An 18,406-nucleotide genomic window follows, 5' to 3' on the forward strand; every position below is an offset into this window, starting at 1 on the left:
GCGAACGACTCTGCCGTGTAGGTGGCGAGGTCTCAGCACGGTGGTAAGGCTCTGTGGTTTCTTCCGGCGGCGGTCTACCTGGTCAGCGATGGTATGGTTGGAACGCAGATCGAAATGAGGGTGTCCCGGTGTTGCGGCAGTTACGAGAAATATGGCCAACACGTCGGCAGTTGAAGCAAATAGGCCTGTCATCTGGTGTTCGCCATTCCATTGGGATACGATAGGGCCGTGAGGGGGACTGGTTCCGCAGAGCCGGGACTGTAGTAGTAAAGGCGGCGGATCGGTTGATGGGACGAACAGAGGAACACCAAGGTTCGCCAGCTCTTCGCGAACGACAGACTGGATGAGGGAAACCGTCGGTCGGAAATTGTTCAGGGCATACGTCTGGGAGTTAACCGGCTATGCGGCCTCTATCTCGCAGCGAACGATGCGCACAATGCTCTCGGACGTGGTCGGTTGAGGCGCGGAATGGTCTTGGCACGATGATGTAGCGGCCGCATTTGGAAGACGGGTATACTGATGGACAATTAGACGGCGTTTAGCTTCTTCGAAATGTCTGCATTCACTTATGATGTCGTCGATGTTCGTGCAGTTCTTGTACCCGAGCAGGTTAAAGGCGTCGTCAACTATGCCCTACAGCATATGGTTTACCTTTTCATCTTCCGGCATTCGCTCGTGGACCTTGTGGCAAAGGGCAAGAATGTCCTGAATATATTTCACGTATGACTCGGTTGACGTCTCGGCACGAGTTAAAAGTTCCTTCTTCGCGGCTCGTTGTCGCCCTACTGTCCTCCCGAAAAGGCCGCAGAGCTTTTTCTTCCATTGCTCCCAACAAGCTAGCTCCTCTTCGTGTGTCTGAAACCGCACGCTTGCCGTGCCTCACTAATAGAAAATCAGACTGGCTTACCTAACGGTCTGATGCCGCCCGTTACTTTCGCTGACACGCTCGTACATCCGGGGCCAATCTTCGACGTCCAGGTAGTCGCTACCCGTAAACGTGCCAGGGTCGCGGGGCTGTGCCAAGATGACGGTTGGCATGGCGGGCACCATTGTGGTCGCCTTTGCGGCAGCCTCCTTGTCAGTCGGCATGGTGGTAACGGCCAGGCTACGTCCGCTTCGGAGCTCCGTCTCGCATGAGATGTACCCTGCACCTCCACCAAAATGTGAAACAAGGAATAAATTAACCGTGCAATCTATTTACAGCTGATATACAAAAGACAGGCAGCGCAGGCAAGAACCAACGTTGTTGTCTTCCGACATCAGCTCGTGCCCCTTTTCTTCCACCTTGTTCCCAGCAATGTAACAATATATATGAAATCTCAATGCGGAAAATATGCGCATAGCGTGAAACGCGGCAAGTGACACTGTATGCAACTACAGCACGAGGGTAGCCCATCATAAATATCGTCGTCTGAAGTTTCGTTCTCCCTGCTTTAGGCGGCCCGCCGACACCAATAAGAACATTTCGCTCGATTTCAGCTTTCCATTCCATTCAATAGATGACTATCTGGGTTTTGCATATTGCAAATTCAGTGATTGACCACATTACGTCTTCCTCACCTGTACGAAAAATTGAAGATGTACTGCAGCATTCACGATTGACAATAAACATTGTAAGCTTACTTGCTTGAATTGTTTTTTTTTTAAGTTGAGGCCTGTCGGTCACAAGACAGCCCAATAAAGTTATCTGTAGTCAACTCAGAACACATTACACGCGAATATCTCCCCGACAGCGGTGACAAAATGTCCAAAACCAGCGGGCGAGCAGCGCGAACATCCCCACCAGACCCTACCGCAGCGGCCACATTGTGTACTACTTAATGATGATTATATTAGTTTTGATATTGACAGCGCCAGCTTTCGGTCACATACTTTAGTTCACGACGCCACCGCTACTATTTGTTTTGTGGCTCTTCTGCTTTGGGAACAACTACATTACTCTTTTAACGCGATAGCGTTAAGGGCCCCGTGTCGCAGAAAATGCGGCGTCCGCAACCGGCCTGCGATGTCGGCTCGGTGGCGGAGAAAGTCATGCTCAACCACTCCGACCGCGCAGGCCCTCTACGTGGTGCAAGGTTTTGGGGAAACAAAAATTGAATTTCTTAGAGTGAAATCCGTCAGAAAATGGTAAAGTACGACTTCACCATTCGGCGTCGGAATTGCCGTCGAAGTATTTACCAATCGGCCTCGGATTGTAATTTGAATGTACGAGAAAACCTAATTCTGCTAAGAGGAAACTCAAACACAAACCCCTTTTCCATCATTTCTACCAGACCTACAGCCGCGCGTTCGGGTACTTGCGAAAGTGATATCCAGATAGCGCTCACATCCTAGGCATGTCAAACTGGGACTTCGCCTGTTAATTCGTTTTGGACATGCGCGCGTCGGCGAAATAGCAAATAATTACTAAAATAATAAAACAGGTGCTAGGGCCTTCACATTTTAATATAAGACCACTTATATTGCCTCTGGAAAAAACGTATTTCTAGCAATGCATTTCTGGTTAAAATTGAAGCCGACTTTAAAGGTATCGGTCTTTGTAGGCTTCAGTGTTGCAGTGAATGTTCAGTGTTCAGTGTTGCAGTGAATGAAGCCTACTTGCCGTATGCGAACGATGCGATGCGAATGCTATAATATCATCGCGTTCTACTCTTAAAGCGAAGCTTAAGCTTCCTCCAAGCTTTCTTTAGGTTGGAGGGCTATTATGTTGTATGACAGAACTGCATTTTTCTCCTAAGTGCCCTCTTATATAATCAGTGTTTACCTTTTCATTTATATTTCGGTAGTATTAGCGTATTGACTGATGTCAATTTTGTAGTCTTTTAATGAGTGGATATGATACGAACAAACTTTATTTGTCCAATGGTTAGGACTTTACCCACATAGCATGGTTGGATTTCGACCAAAGTTATCAACGCAGCATATTATGCTCTAACTGAAACATCACATTATAGATGCGGGGGCGAAAACTCTAAATACCAAGGCGATACTATAGGGCTCGATCTAACAAAGGCCTTTGACAATGTCACGCACAAGGCAGTACTACAAAATCTCCAAGAGCTAAATGTGGTACGTAAAACATACGCGTACATCCAAGACTTCTTGAGGGATCGTACGGCAAAGATTACAATTGGGGGAACAAAATCGGAGGAGATTAAACTAGGTAATAGGGGTACTCCGCAGGGGTCGGTCCTATCCTCCTTTCTATGCAACGTGGCAATGATTGGTCTTCCTGCGAGACTCAAAAAAATAAAAGGACTCGGACACAGCCCAAACGCGGACGACATTATCCTCTGGGTGGCTGCTGGAAGCGATGGGCATGTGGAAGAGATCCTCCAAACAGCAGTAAACACGGTCGAAGTATACATCAGAGACAAGGGACTGCGATGTTCCTCCCAAAAATCAGAACTGCTCTATAGACCCACTTGCAGAGGTCCAAAAAGCATTAAAGAAAGGCCGGAGGTTGTGGTCACAGTAGAAGGCACCAGGATACCGATAGTGGAGAGCCTAAGAATACTGGGACTCCGCCTATCCCAAAACTGTCATAATAGAGAAGCCATTAGACTACTGGATAATAGTGTTCACCAAACAATTAGACTAAAGCCATTATCCAGCATTAACTATGGCATGAAAGAGCACAATCTTATTCAATTAATAGAAACATTCGTAATCAGCCGTATTGTATATGTGGTCCCTTACCTTAAGCTCTACGCTGCCGAGAAAGCCAAGATAGAAGGTATCATTAGAATGCCGTATAAGCAAGCCTTGAGACTCCCAGCAAATACGTCAAACGACAGATTGCTAGCACTCGGCATGCACAACACATTAGACGAACTTATTGAGGCCCAGAGAGTGGTGCAATATGAAAGACTTACGCAGAGTTTGACGGGCAGACACATCTTAGACGACATCGGAATATCCTACGTAGCACAGCACGGACTGCGGGGAGACATCTCAAGGAAAATAAGGGAACATCTCTCAATACTCCCGATCCCCAGAAACATGCACCCGGAGTTTAACGAAGATAGAAGAATCGCAAGAGCGAGAGCTCTACACAAAAGATTCAGTAGTGCTAGGGACGTGGTCTATGTGGACGCGGCGGAGTACACAAATAGAGTATGTCGATAGTTGCTACCAGTCTAGAGGGTGACTCCAGAGTTAGTGGCACTGTAAAAAGAGGAAAGGCTGAGGTGGCGGAGGAGGCTGCCTTAGCACTGGCAATAGCCCCCACGGGGGCCAACATCATAGTCAGCGACTCCAAGACTGCCGTCAAGAACTATGCCGTCGGAAGAATCTCGCCGGAAGCGCTAAGAATTTGTGCCAACTTTCATGAAGATCGAGATGTTTACATTATATGGGCACCCGCACACTCCTCCCTTCCCGGGAACAAAATAGCGCACAACCTGGCTCGAGAATTGACGGACCGAGCAGGTGACACGCAAATACTGGGTTTGCAGAGAGACCAGATGACCAGCTTTACCGAGATAACCAAACACTAAATTGGGCAAGGCCCCTTTCCCCCGGCACACACCTCGCTAAGTAGACGGCAAGCGACAGCATGGCGCTTGTTGCAAACAGAAATATGTCCGAACCCCGTGGCCTACCACCGTTACTATCCTGAACTTTACACCGATAGATGCAGATTCTGTCAAGAAAGAGTGGACTTACAACATATGGTTTGCGCTTGTCCTGGGACACCCACACAGAATAAAACGCACAAGACCAGAGAGCAGTAGGAGACCGCGCTTCTCAGCTGTGCACCGGAAGACCATCTTAAGGCAATCCAGCAGGCCGAAGATGCCACCAGAGCCCAAGGGCTCGAGGCCGTCATCTAGGTAGAGAGGCCTGGGTCTCACAGATCTGATACATAAATAATGTTTATTCCTCCTCCTCCTCCAACGGTTATTCTGTTGGTGCCCGACGATACGCTGCCAGGGGTCCATTGCTGGAGGAAAATGTTCCGAGGTCCCCGGCAATGGCCCTGGCCCACTGGAAGGCCCACAGCTTTACCGAGACAAACAACACAATAAATTGGGCAAGGCCCCTTCCCACGGCACACTCCTCGCTAAGTAGGCGGCAAGCGACAGCATGGCGCTTGTTGCAAACAGAAACATATCCGAACCCAGTTGCCTGCCACCGTTACTATCAAAACTTTACACCGAGAGACGCAGATTCTGTCAAGAAAGGGCGAACTTACAACATATAGTTTGGGCTTGTCCTGGGACACCCACACAGAATAAAACGCACAAGAACAGAGAGCAGTGGGAGACCGCGCTTCTCAGCTCTGCACCGGAAGACCAGCTTAAGGCAATCCAGCAGGCCGAAGACACCGCCAGAGCCCAAGGGCTCGAGGCAGTCATCTAGGTAGACAGGCTTAGGTCTCACAAATCTGATACACAATTAAAGTTTATTCCTCCTCCCCTTCCAACGGTTATTCTGTTGGTGCCCGAAGATACGCTGCCAGGGGTCCATCACTGGAGGAAAATGTTCCGAGGTCCCCGGCAATGGCCCTGGCCCGCTGGATGGCCCACTCTTGGTCTTCGGGTGCCTCGCTGCAGAGGGCAGCTTTCCAACTCTCAGCGAGGCATCCCACTTCAGAAATCCTGCTGTTGTCTTCCCCTTTGTTCTTGGTCCTTCTTTCTTAAGCCGTAGGCATTCGCAAAGCACATGGGCCATATTGGCCCGTTCGTTCTCGCACCAAGGGCGGCGGGGCGACGGGTGCAGCGCGGGCCGCAGGCGGTGCAGGTGGCAGGGGTTGGTGAAAGTGGCCGTCTCCAACCGCCTCAGGTTGACCTTTTTTTCGTTCTTTCGTTCCTTCCTGTAGTGGCAAAGCACCTCTCAGTACGTGGCAGGACACTCCTTGACATCGCGGTCGGCGTTTCCGTGGTTCCCAGGTCCATCCGCCACGATTTCGGTTGTGTTGGTAGCGACAGCGGCGGCAACGCACGCGGTGACCGCCGCCGTCTCCGCCAGTCCTCCGCTGGGGTCCCGCACAACAACGGCAGCGGCTGCCCTCTGGGTGACCGCGTCGCGGAGGTAAGCTGTGCTGGGCGCGCTCGTTGGGATTGGGCGTGGTGTCGGTGTGCCTTCGGTCGTTGGCGTTGTTGTTGTCGTTGATGTCGTGCTGTTGTTGTTACTGCCAAGCTCCCCGGCGTGCGCGGGCAACCACTTGAGGGACTTACTTGCAACCGTGCCGGATCTGAAGCCCCCCGCCCTGGCGTTGAGCATGCGCGCCACACCCGCGGACACCCAACCTTTGCTGTAGTTCCGAATTGCTGATTTAGCGCTGATTTGGGAAACTTGAAACTAAAGAAGACAAGTTGGAAGTGCACCCGGCCACAAAACATTACCGACCATAAAATCTGAGAAACATCTGAATATCTCCTCCGCATCACAACGCAGCCTGGTATTTGCATTTCGGGACTTGACTAGATAATGATCAGGCTATCCTCCGCACCTCCGTGGAGTACCGCGAGGGCTATGGCCATCTCCTCCGATGCTTCGGCCGACGGTGGCCTCGCTGATGCCGTGACTCGGATCCTTCCCTTCGTATCTACAACCGCCATGGAGATAGCGGGCTCCACCGCCATCACCCGGCCTTGTCGTTGTTGTTGCCGCTGTTGCTGCTACTGTTTTCACCGTAGTAGTAGTAGTAGTACTTAGAGCACTGCACGGGCCGATTTTTGCAGCCCGGCCCGGGCCCGGGCCCGTTTTTACATTGGGCGGCCCGCCCGAGCCCGATCAAAACTTTTATGGCGAGACCCGGGCCCGGCCCGGGCCCGGAAATAATCTACGTTACCCGCCCGGCCCGGCCCGCCACCCCTTTACCTAAGGCCCGAGCCCGGCCCGAGCCCGACTCCAAACCGGATCGAACCCGGCCCGAGACCGAAAAATACATGTTTTTCAGAGTTGAGACGCCCGAGAATAACTCGCTGCACGTTACATGCGCACCACCAGAAAGCCCGAGCCCGGCCCGGGCCCGCGTCAAAAAACCCGAGCCCGGCCCAGGCCCAGGTCAAAAAGCACACGACGTGCCCGAGCCCGGCCCGAGCCCGTGAAAAAACTGCTCTACCCGGCCCGGCCCGGCCTTTCGGGTAAGCCCGAGCCCGTGCAGTGCTCTTGTAGTACTACTACTCACTGCTTAGTGACTAGTAGTATCACTGCTTAGTGATGGTGATGTTGGTAACTCCGATTCGTCTCGCACATTCCGTTGTAGCGGTGGTAGTGGTGGTCGTCCCCCGTCGCCACACTGTCGCCGGCGCGCCGCGGGTACTAATGCTGCATCGACGAAGAGGACGGCTTCTCGTCCTGAAGTGCTCCTCGAGGATTGCTACCGTTCTGCGTTCACGTCTTTGCCCGTCATGCACCGGGCGCATGTCTTTGTCTGTATGGCGTCTCTGATTTCCGGTAGCAGTGTTTCCGTCAGTCCCCGTGCCTCGTGATATTGAATCCGGAGCTGGTCGAGTATTCATCTTCCCGTTCTGCTGCCCGACAGCCTCTCCAGCTGAGCGATTCTCTGCGCCTCGGCGATCTCCTCGAGCGTGTTGTGTACTCCCAGCTCGAGGAGCCTGTAGGTGGCTGTGTACTGGGGTAGACCCAGGGCGGTCTTGAACGCCCTGCGGATCGCCACTTTCAGTTTGACGGTTTTGCTCCTGTTACAGTCGGCGTACGCGGCGACGTACGCTATGTGGCTAAGCGCGTACGCCTGTATCAACCTCGTCACGTTATGTTCCTTCCTTTCCTCTTGTTCGCGACCCGCCGCACGAGGTGCGTGGCGGTGGCCTCTTTCTTCTGCAGTCGGGCAACCAGCTCGCGGTTGGCACTGTCCTTTTTGAGCCACAGGCCGAGCACTCGCATCTTGGACACCGTCGGTATTCGGGTCCCCTCCCTGGTCGTGACGCGGACGGCCAAGCGACGGGCATCTAGCACGCCCTGCGGGAGGGGTCTTTTCTTGCGCGGTCTGTGCAGCAGGATCTCTGAGTTCTCGGGTGAGCAGGCGAGTCCCGTGTCTGTTAGGTGCCGCTCCACCTGCCAGACGGCCCGCTGCAGCCGGTCTTCTATTTCGCCGACGCTCGTGTTTTCCGTGGTCCACACGGTCAAGTACCCTGCGTGTATCGTGTGATTGGTGCTCTCTATCGCGTTGGCAAGCTCCGACAGCCCGATCATGACGCGGTTTTAAAGCATGGGGAGGGTACGGAGCCCTGGGGCGTTCCGGCACCGCCAATTCGGTCCATTCGTGGCCGCGTCCCGTCGATCTTTACCGTCGCTTCGCACCCATTCAGGAAGCTGCTGACATTTCAGTGGAACCTCGCCCGGAGATCGAGTCGGCTGATCTTGTCATGGCCATGTGCTTCACAGTGTCGAAGACGCTCTTGAGGTCTAGCCCGAGCAGGGCGCGCACATGAGTGTACCTTTCTAATTACCGATGCACAATCTTAAGTTGCCAGTGTATATGAAATTTAAATGCGAAGCATTTCTTGGCGAACATTTGCCACTTAGAGAGATATTGTCAATCTATATATCTATATAGATATGTACATATATCTAACCGCCTACGTCTTGGTGCTCTCATCGTCGTTTCGTTAACTTGTTATTTACCAAAATTGGCACCCTATGGCAAGAGTATATGACGAACATAAATGATACGTCTTGACATGAATATCAAGACATGTGTGTCATGTAGGTAATAAAACAGCTGCCTACATCTTGGAGCTCTCATGGTCGTTTCGTTAACTTGGTAGGTAACAAAATTGGCATGGTATGACAACAGTGTATGACGAGCATGAATGATAGGTCATGCCATGAATGTCATCATATGCGTGTCATGTAGGTCAGAAAACAGCCGTATAAAATGATACTGATAATTGTAATTTGGGATAAAAGAAAGTAGCACTCAAGAACCACTGAAATGGGTTCTGCCGTGGATTCCAAGTGAAGGAAACACTAAACGATGATGGTAGAAGGCATAGTCATGAGCATGACTCAGGAGAAATGAAAATGACTCAGCAAACAAGATTAACACTCAAAAACCACTTAAATCGGTTCGGACGTGGGTACTGAGTAACAGAAACCCCAAAAGATGATGGTAGAAGTCATAATCATGATTAGGACTCAACAAAAATGACAATAAATAAGCAAAAATATTTAACACTAAAAAACTATTTAAATGGGTTCGGTCGTGGGTACTAAGTGAAGAAACCACTACAGGATGGTGGTAGAAGCCATATTCATGACCACGAATCAGCAAAAACGACAAGGACTCAGCGAAAAAGAACAACACTCAAAAGCCAATGAAATGGGTTCGCATGTCGGACTAAGTGAAGAAAAAGCCTGAATGTTGACGGTCGAAGTCATAGTCATGAGCATGACTAAGGCTTTCGCCTTACGGTTTCTTAAACGCAGCTAAAGAGACTCGAGAGAACTCAAGACATGAATGTCATGACGTGTTTCATGTAGTTCATGAAACAGCCGCCTATGTCTTGGTGCTCTCATGGTCCCCACTGAACAAACATTGGTCTAGAAGCCGTCTTCAAGACGTCTTGACAAGATAAGCATGACGTCCTGAAAGCCATTTTAAACGTTTACAAGACATCTTGAAGACGTTTTGGCATGATATTAAATACTTCAAGACATCTTACCAAGATTTTGTTGGACGTCCTAAAACGTCTTGTAGCCGTCTCTAAGACCGTCTAATGCACCGCCAAATTTGGGATGTCAGCCGTTTTACAAGACGTCTCAAAGACAGCTAGAAACGACATCTTGCAAGACATCTTGGGACGTTTTTAAAACGGCTACAAAACGTTCTGCTGGACGTTTTGAGGATGTCTTAAGACATTTTTAAATGTTTTAAACATCTACTGGCCAACTAAGGCCTGGCATTTTCTAGTCGCTAGTATTTAGCTAATTAAGCCCTAAATATTGTTTTACAGTATTTATAGCATTTACAAAAGATAGTGACAGTGGAAATATACTTAGTTCGATCTAAAGTGCAGAGGATGTGAAATCTGAACACGACGTAGGTATTTCAACACAGTATGTATTCCATAGTTACGAAGTCTTCACTTTGAGGAAAAAAAAGTTAAGAAACAAAGAAGCAATAAACATGCCATGAATATATATATATATATATATATATATATATATACACTATATAAAGTACAACGGACTTGACCTCTCTACACTTTAGTTCAACACCTGATCTACTGCCAGCTAGAGGAAGCACTAGCGCAAATGACATTTTAAATAGACTCCCGAAGCTAAAATTAGGTCCTATTGCAATCCAGATGGTCTGTCTCCTTCCGATGTGAACTATCCAACGAAATGTTGCCTAGCTTCAGTGATCTGGCTAGAAACAGCATACACTGCCCATTACATCCAGGAAGACCCAATATAATTTTACTTACCTTGTCAACACTGATATAGATTTGCAGATGGAATAATATCAAAGCCTTCTGCAACACTTACAGAATTTTCCCTCGCATGGATGTTTGGCACGCACAAGAATTTAGATACACAAAACACCCTTCCATTATAACATTAATTATAAAAGAATTGCGTGTCTCCCACTTATCTGCTACATGGAGAAATCAATGAGGATGTTCGTATTCCTCGCAATATTGAAAATTACCGACAGCACCAATCCTTATGGCCCATTTCTTACAACCCACCATAGCAACACTGAAATATTGGCAAAGCCAAAAAAGCGATTAACACGTGTCAAAGCCACGTACGCTTAACATAAAGCATGACTGTTCACACAAATAAAGCGCTAAAGTGGTCAAAGGTTTCAAAGAATTTCTAATAACACGCCACTACATAAGCAAAATGTTTCTAATGCACCTCCTAGAGTTTTTCATTGTAGCTGGCTGTTATAACAAATTGGATACTTCACGATTCAGGGAACTGGCTTAGACATTTCCACAGGCTGATGCACCCGCAGAAAATTCAGCGCGTTCCAATGATGCTTGACCTAACCGCCTACGTCTTGGTGCTCTCATCGTCGTTTCGTTAACTTGTTATTTACCAAAATTGGCATCCTATGGCAAGAGTATATGACGAACATAAATGATACGTCTTGACATGAATATCCAGACATGTGTGTCATGTAGGTAATAAAACAGCTGCCTACATCTTGGAGCTCTCATGGTCATTTCGTTAACTTGGTAGGTACCAAAGTTGGCATGGTATGACAACAGTGTATGACGAGCATAAATGATAGGTCAAGCCTTGATTGTCATCATATGCGTGTCATGTAGGTCAGAAAACAGCCGTATAAAATGATACTCATAATGATAATTTGGGATAAAAGAGAGTAGCACTCAAGAACCACTGAAATGGGTTCTGCCGTGGATACCAAGTGAAGGAAACACTAAACGATGATGGTAGAAGGCATAGTCATGAGCATGACTCAGGAGAAATGAAAATGACTCAGCAAAAAAGATTAACACTCAAAAACCACTTAATGGGTTCGGACGTGGGTACTGAGTAACAGAAACCCCAAAAGATGATGGTAGAAGTCATAATCATGATTAGGACTCAACAAAAATAACAATAAATAAGCAAAAATATTTAACACAAAAAACTATTTAAATGGGTTCGGTCGTGGGTACTTAGTGAAGAAACCACTACAGGATGGTGGTAGAAGCCATATTCATGACCACGAATCAGCAAAAACGACAAGGACTCAGCGAAAAAGTACAACACTCAAAAGCCAATGAAATGGGTTCGCATGTCAAACTAAGTGAAGAAAAAGCGTGAATGTTGATGGTCTAAGTCATAGTCATGAGTATGACTAAGGCTTTCGCCTTACGGTTTCTTAAGCGCAGCTAAAGAGACTCGAGAGAACTCAAGGCATGAATGTCATGACGTGTTTCATGTAGGTCATGAAACAGCCGCCATGTCTTGGTGCTCTCATGGTCCCCACTGAACAAACATTGGTCTAGAAGCCGTCTTCAAGACGTCTTGACAAGATAAGCAAGACGTCTTGAAAGCCATTTTAAACGTTTACAAGACATCTTGAAGTCGTTTTGGCATGATATTAAATACTTCAAGACATCTTACCAAGATTTTGTCGGACGTCTTAAAACGTCTTGTAGCCGTCTCTAAGACCGTCTGATGCACCGCCAAATGTGGCGTATCAGCCGTTTTACATGACGTCTTGTAGAGGTCTCAAAGACGGCTAGAAAAGACATCCTGCAACACATCTTGGGGACGTTTTTAGAACGTCTACAAAACGTTCTGCTGGACGTTTTGAGGATGTCTTAAGACATTTTTAAACGTTTTAACATCTACTGGTAAGCTAAGGCCTGGCATTTTCTAGTCGCTAGTATTTAGCTAATTAAGCCCTAAATATTGTTTTAGAGAATTTATAGCATTTACAAAATATAGTGACAGTGGAAATATACTTAGTTCGATCTAAAGTGCAGAGGATGTGAAATCTGAACACGACGTCGGTTATTTCAACACAGAGTGTATTCCATAAAGTTACGAAGTCTTCACTTTGAGGAAAAAAAAGTTAAGAAACAAAGAAGCAATAAACATGCCATGAATATATATAATTACGCCCTAAATATTGTTTTACAGTATTTATAGTATTTGCAAACGGTAGTGACAGTGGAAATATACTTAGTTCGATCTAAAGTGCAGAGGATGTGAAATCTGAACACAACGTAGGTTATTTCAACACAGAATGTATTCCATAAAGTTACGAAGTCTTCACTTTGAGGAAAAGAAAGTTAAGAAACAAAGAAGCAATAAACATGCCATGAATATATATATATATACACCTGCAATAGGAAGGTAAGACAAAAGATTAACAAATATGTTACAGTGAAACTTCATTATAAGGAAACGGGATATAACAAATTATTGTATACAACAAAATGACATTCCCGCTGTAATCTCCGAAGATATCCATGTTTTTATTACCTCGTTTCAACGAAGTAAACTTATCCTGCCAATAGATACACCAAACTTCAGTTTTCTTCGAAAAAAGAAATGCACGACCCTTGCAAGCTCGAGTCTGCTTTCCGCAGGGTAGAGCACACATTCGTTGTCGATGTTTCAAACGTTTACGTATTTGCGTTGAATCCATCGTCGAACACTGGTCCTTGTCACCACTACGCGTAGTTGCGCGTAAACAGACTCTAGATCACCATCGCAATTCCTCTCACTGCGGCACCGCGCAGGCTAGATAGTGCAGCTGTACTAAACACTTCCGGGCCTCGGAGATTGCGCCGGTGCAATTTCAGAGGCCACGCCTCCCTGTGTGTACCACGTGCTGCTCACACACGACGAACATTGTTGGTGTCGCAGCGTGCAACCTATTCAACCGCATCGCCGTTTCGCCGGTTTCAGGATCCTAGAGACGACCCAACTCAAAGCGGTAACGAAAGATCATCACATTGAAACAGAAGGCAGCTATCGTAAAGGCAATCGTGTCCGATGCTAAGAAGTGGTGTGGTAAGGCCGCCGAAGTTTCTTTTGCTGTTTTATTAGAAGTTCAGCGAGCACGTGGCCATGTAGTGGTTCTGCTGCCCGAAAAACCATCTGCTTCTACACAAGTTGAAATTTGTGCGCGACATTGCGCATATATTGCAGTGAACGGCAGTAATGAATATAATGACGTAATTTTGGCTCCCCCTTCAACTTCGCTATAAAAAGATTTTATTGCATTTGACTGAAGAGTTCCCACTCATTTTTACCGCAGCCTTGCTTGCGAACAGTAACTGTTAGAAATCCGACCTAGGTATCTTCCGTATGCAGATGCAATAATGCCATCGCTGCGATTCAGCCTTATCTGTAGCCTCGGTAGCAAGCCCCCGAGAGACTACCGTGAAATCCGGATTCTTGGCAATAACGACAGCCTTGTCCAAGAAGGCCAGTGCCATGGTTGGAGGCTACCACGTCCTCTGCAACTACGTCGCAAGCAACATTTTATTGCGATAGCAATTATATGGACACTCCAAAGCAGATTTCTGCCGTCGCCGTCGTCGTCGCCGTCGCAGTGAGGTTCCGTATGACGTCAATGGAGATGAAATCGTCGCCGCGCGCCGCCGAACGCTATATGTGCAAGTGAAAGGGTGCGAGGGACGCGCACTTTCACGGGGGTGAGCCCACGGCGGAGAACAAACGCGCGTTCTGCGCCGTGCTCCCTTAAGGGCTGCAGAAGTAGGCGTCTCTTTCCTCCTTTACAATCACCATATATGTAGAGCAAACGCGCCTTCTTCTGGCGCGCAAAAGGCCGTGGGGGGGAGGGGGAGGGAAGGGAGGCGACATTTAGCTGCAGCACCAAGTGCCTATTTATATCAGAGGCTCCGGCAACAGTCACCAACGCCGCACGCATTTTGTGCGAACGCGGGCAAAACGCCGACGGCATCGACAACAGTTCTGCGTGTTGCCGGTGCTGCTGCATGTCCAAGTTTATACAGCTGATAAAGCTACTATAATTACTCCGTATAGCTCTCTACAAATTTGCTATCGCAATTGATGCTTCGCCTTTCAGGTGAAACTGCGACAACTTTTTTTCGTTTTCAAATCATACACATGCTGCAAGCCCTTTTTCGAAATTGCATCTTTTGTTGATTTAAACGTAGTAGCAGTTTGCGCCGAAAAACAATTCTACACCGTGTCCTTCACATGTACCAGTTCGTGATGCAACATGCAGGCAGGAACATATATGCGCCGCGCGTCATAGGTTTTCAGAACACGTGACAAGGCCTCCTTTTGGGGACATATTGAATGGCAGCGTCGACTCAAGGACGTGCGGCCAAGCGAGGTCACTGGTCAACTTGAACGATGTTCTACGCAACGAATGCAACACTTCCGGAGTAACCGCACTTAGAATGTTCGCGACGTAATTTCAGTCAGGCGCGTAGCCCGGACATCTTTTAACACGAAAGTGTTTTATGCCGGGGTCCACCAAGACTTCACTGACGTATTTCCGTCACGGAAATACGTCAGTTAAGTGATTTATTGTATAGACATGAACAAGGCCTGCTGGTGACGTATTTCCGTCACGGAAATACGTCAGCTTACAATGTACACGAACATAATACAAAGAAAGAAACCAGAAGAAAAAGTTCCACAAACATGCAAAATTTGGAAATCGAACCCACGACCTCTCGGTCCGCGACGATAAATCGCCGAGCGTTTAACCCATTGCGCCACAAACGCATTTGCAGAGAGCTACACAGACGCGCCTTATATATCTAACACTCCTCCGTGTACCCGCGCTCTTGCTCGGGGCGGTGCCGCCGCCTACGAGCAGAAAAGAGAAGTACTGCATTATGACACTAACGCGCACCGACAGTGAACGCTTCGGTGGTCTCAGCACTACGACGCCTCGATGCCAGCATTCGAAGGGACGCTGGCATCAAGAAGCACTACCAACGCCACCTAGGTGGCGTTCACCGTACTCAGCACAGCGGAGCGTGGCCTCCGCAATTAGCTCTGAAAATGTTTCTGAAGTTGATCGCGGAGGCTGCAATTACGACGCGCTGTACGCGCTGATTTGACTCGGTGACGGTTTAGTTACGTGCTTTGTCTTGCGCGTTGTATTAGTGTGTCAGTTACGTGCTTCGTCTTTCGCGTTGTGCTAGCGTGTGCAGCGTAGTGCAGCTTCCATATGCACGACGGTTGCTCATGGTCATCGACGTTGGTAGTCGTGATGGAGGAGACGTGCCACCAGGCGTCAGCGTGGGTGCATCAACGCCTAAGGGCGCTTTAGCCACAAAACACCAATACATATTATATATCAATGTGCAATAAACATTACACTACTTCTGTGAAGACACGTTTCACTTTCGTGTTCTATACCGATTCCTATATAAGAGGGATCAACCACATTTTTTTTTTGGGGGGGGGGGGTGGAGGTGGGGCAGATAAAGCACCGCGATCGTCCTGACTGCGGTGCTTCGTTCTTTGAAGTTCCCAGGCGTCGGAGAAGTGTTGAGACGCGAATGCCCATAATAGCTGCACGTTCGAAGGATACGCGCCTTTGTTAATAGGCGACGTGCCTGGCACAAAAGGGAGCAGGGCGCAGGCCGCAAAGAAAGACAAAATTTGGAGAGGGGGGGGGGGGGCGGAAGCCCGGTCACCCACCCCCACTTGACACGCCACTGCGCTGAGCGTCCTGATTTAGCGCAAATTTGCCGGCATCGCTGTAAAATTTTTGCTTTACTCCTGGCGACCAGATTTCTGCCAATGACTTGCACAGATTACGTCCGAGTGAGCATAACCGGAAATGTTCATTCGTTCGACGAAATATCATTGAGGCCTGCCACATTGCCGGTCACAAGCGCCCTCCAGCTCGCACGACCCTCGCCTATGTCCCTTGAGTGAGCAAGGCCATCGCAATTGTTCTGAAAACCTATGAAGTCAATGTCCTACGTTTAGGCCCACTAGTTGCAGCATGAACAGGCAGATGTGAAGATTCAGAAGATGTTCCAAGCATTGTATACAGAACAGCCTGCGCGAATCGCGACTATTTTTACATCAGCGAAAGCAGTCATTCTGAAAGCGCTTGAAGCATGAAATCTATGTCAATTATATCAATTAGAAATGAATCAGAAGTGAAGAAACAATGTCGTTTCCATTGCACTTGCGGAGCACGTGACAGCCTGAACATGCCACTGACGAGACAAGGCTTCTATCATTGCCAAGAAAACTGGATTTGAAGGGATTATTTCGAATCCCTTGCTATCCAGACTACAGAAAAACGCTGTATCGCAACGATGGCAATATCCCGACTGCATACGCAGAATGCTGTCGTTTCGAGCAGTTCGTGTTGTGAACAAGGCTTCCGTGCGTCCAATTGTTATTACCACTTTTTGATCAGCATCCTGTTTTTTTTTCTTCTTGTAATATGAACTGCAGAACCAAGAGAAAGCATAAGCCGGATGCAGTATTAGCCGGAGCATAAGCCGGATGCTGTTACAAAGTATGGAAGTCAATGGGAGCAAAAAAATTGAGGACGGCAAAATTCTACGTATTAATCATTCTTGGTTTAAATTAGGACAGATAGATTTGTCAAGAACCAAGTGAAGCAGCATAAAAAATATCGGTCCATACTATCACTTAATGAGGACACAAAAATACACATGCCGCACCTACAGGTCACACTTACATTTATTTATTTAAAGGCGCAAACGATAGGACATTACACCCGTGTGTTATTCTGAAGGCCAACATCTTGTTCTGTCATTACTGAGGCCGCAATGACGTATTCACCTTCTGTCATCCTCGCCTCAATGGTAAGCACAACCTACTCAGCGGTTGGTTCAGCTTACCGGTAAGAGCATACGCAATTAAAATGACAATTACATGACAAGCGCCATGGGCTAGTCATATCACTACTTCAAACGATTACGTTATTAAGCACCTGGAATAGCATGTCAGGCGAATAGCCAGGCTAACATCTACAGCATCGCATTAAAGAATGTTTCTCTCTATGTGACACAGAATGCAGCTTAATAACGTAATGGTTTGAAGCATGTGATATGGCTGGACCATTGCGCTTGCCCAAGTGCTATCTGCCACATGCAATGTTTTTTTTTTTTTTTTTAATTTGGTTCAGTCTAAAAAAAAACCTTGTAGAATGGGAACATACGGTATGCTCTCATTCTACATGGTCCTTTTTATTTATAGCTGAACTAAATTTTAAGAACATGTGGCAGACAACACAATTGTGCTGTCCAAATTGTTCTAATTACTCGATGAGGTGGCCTATTACTTCTACGAAAAATCACAACGTTTAATTGAACAATAGACAGTTGCACTATTTACCGTTTTATTAATTACTTCACTGCACATATTTTAATTGTAGCTAGTGATTAGGCCAGGCATATCGACTTGGAACAAATTCTGAGGATGGCAGCGGTTTCGGGATATGCGGTATCAAACTTGCGGTAAAAATGCACAGTTTTTTAACTTAATTTTTAAGAAAACACTGTTTCATACATTGAAGCGCACACTAACTGGAACGCCAATGCATTTCGGTGGACACATTCAAAATTATTCTATCGAAACTGGCGCAGTCCTTAAATCTCGGTCTAAGTCGATATGCATTGCTTACCCACTAGCTACAATTCGTAGATTAAAATAATGTGCTGCAAAGTAGTTTGTTTATTAACGCAATTAAGTAAATTATTTGGAAAGCATATTGGTTTCTCGTAACGTAATGGCCGCCTTATCGAGTAATTTTGTTCAAGGTTTATAATTCTGCTATCTGCCACAGGCAATTTTTAAAAAATTGGTGCAGCTAAAAAAAGACGCCACGTGTAAGGACACATAATCCGCTCTTGAACAATGATGCGGCCTGACTTGTAGACTATATTTCCGCATGTCTACACAAGAGGAATAAGAAATGACCTTTTCAGCGTTGCAAATAAGTAATCTCGTGATAACA

The sequence above is a fragment of the Dermacentor silvarum genome, chromosome 10 (genome assembly GCF_013339745.2).
Source record: "Dermacentor silvarum isolate Dsil-2018 chromosome 10, BIME_Dsil_1.4, whole genome shotgun sequence".
Classification (NCBI taxonomy): Eukaryota; Metazoa; Arthropoda; class Arachnida; order Ixodida; family Ixodidae; genus Dermacentor; species Dermacentor silvarum.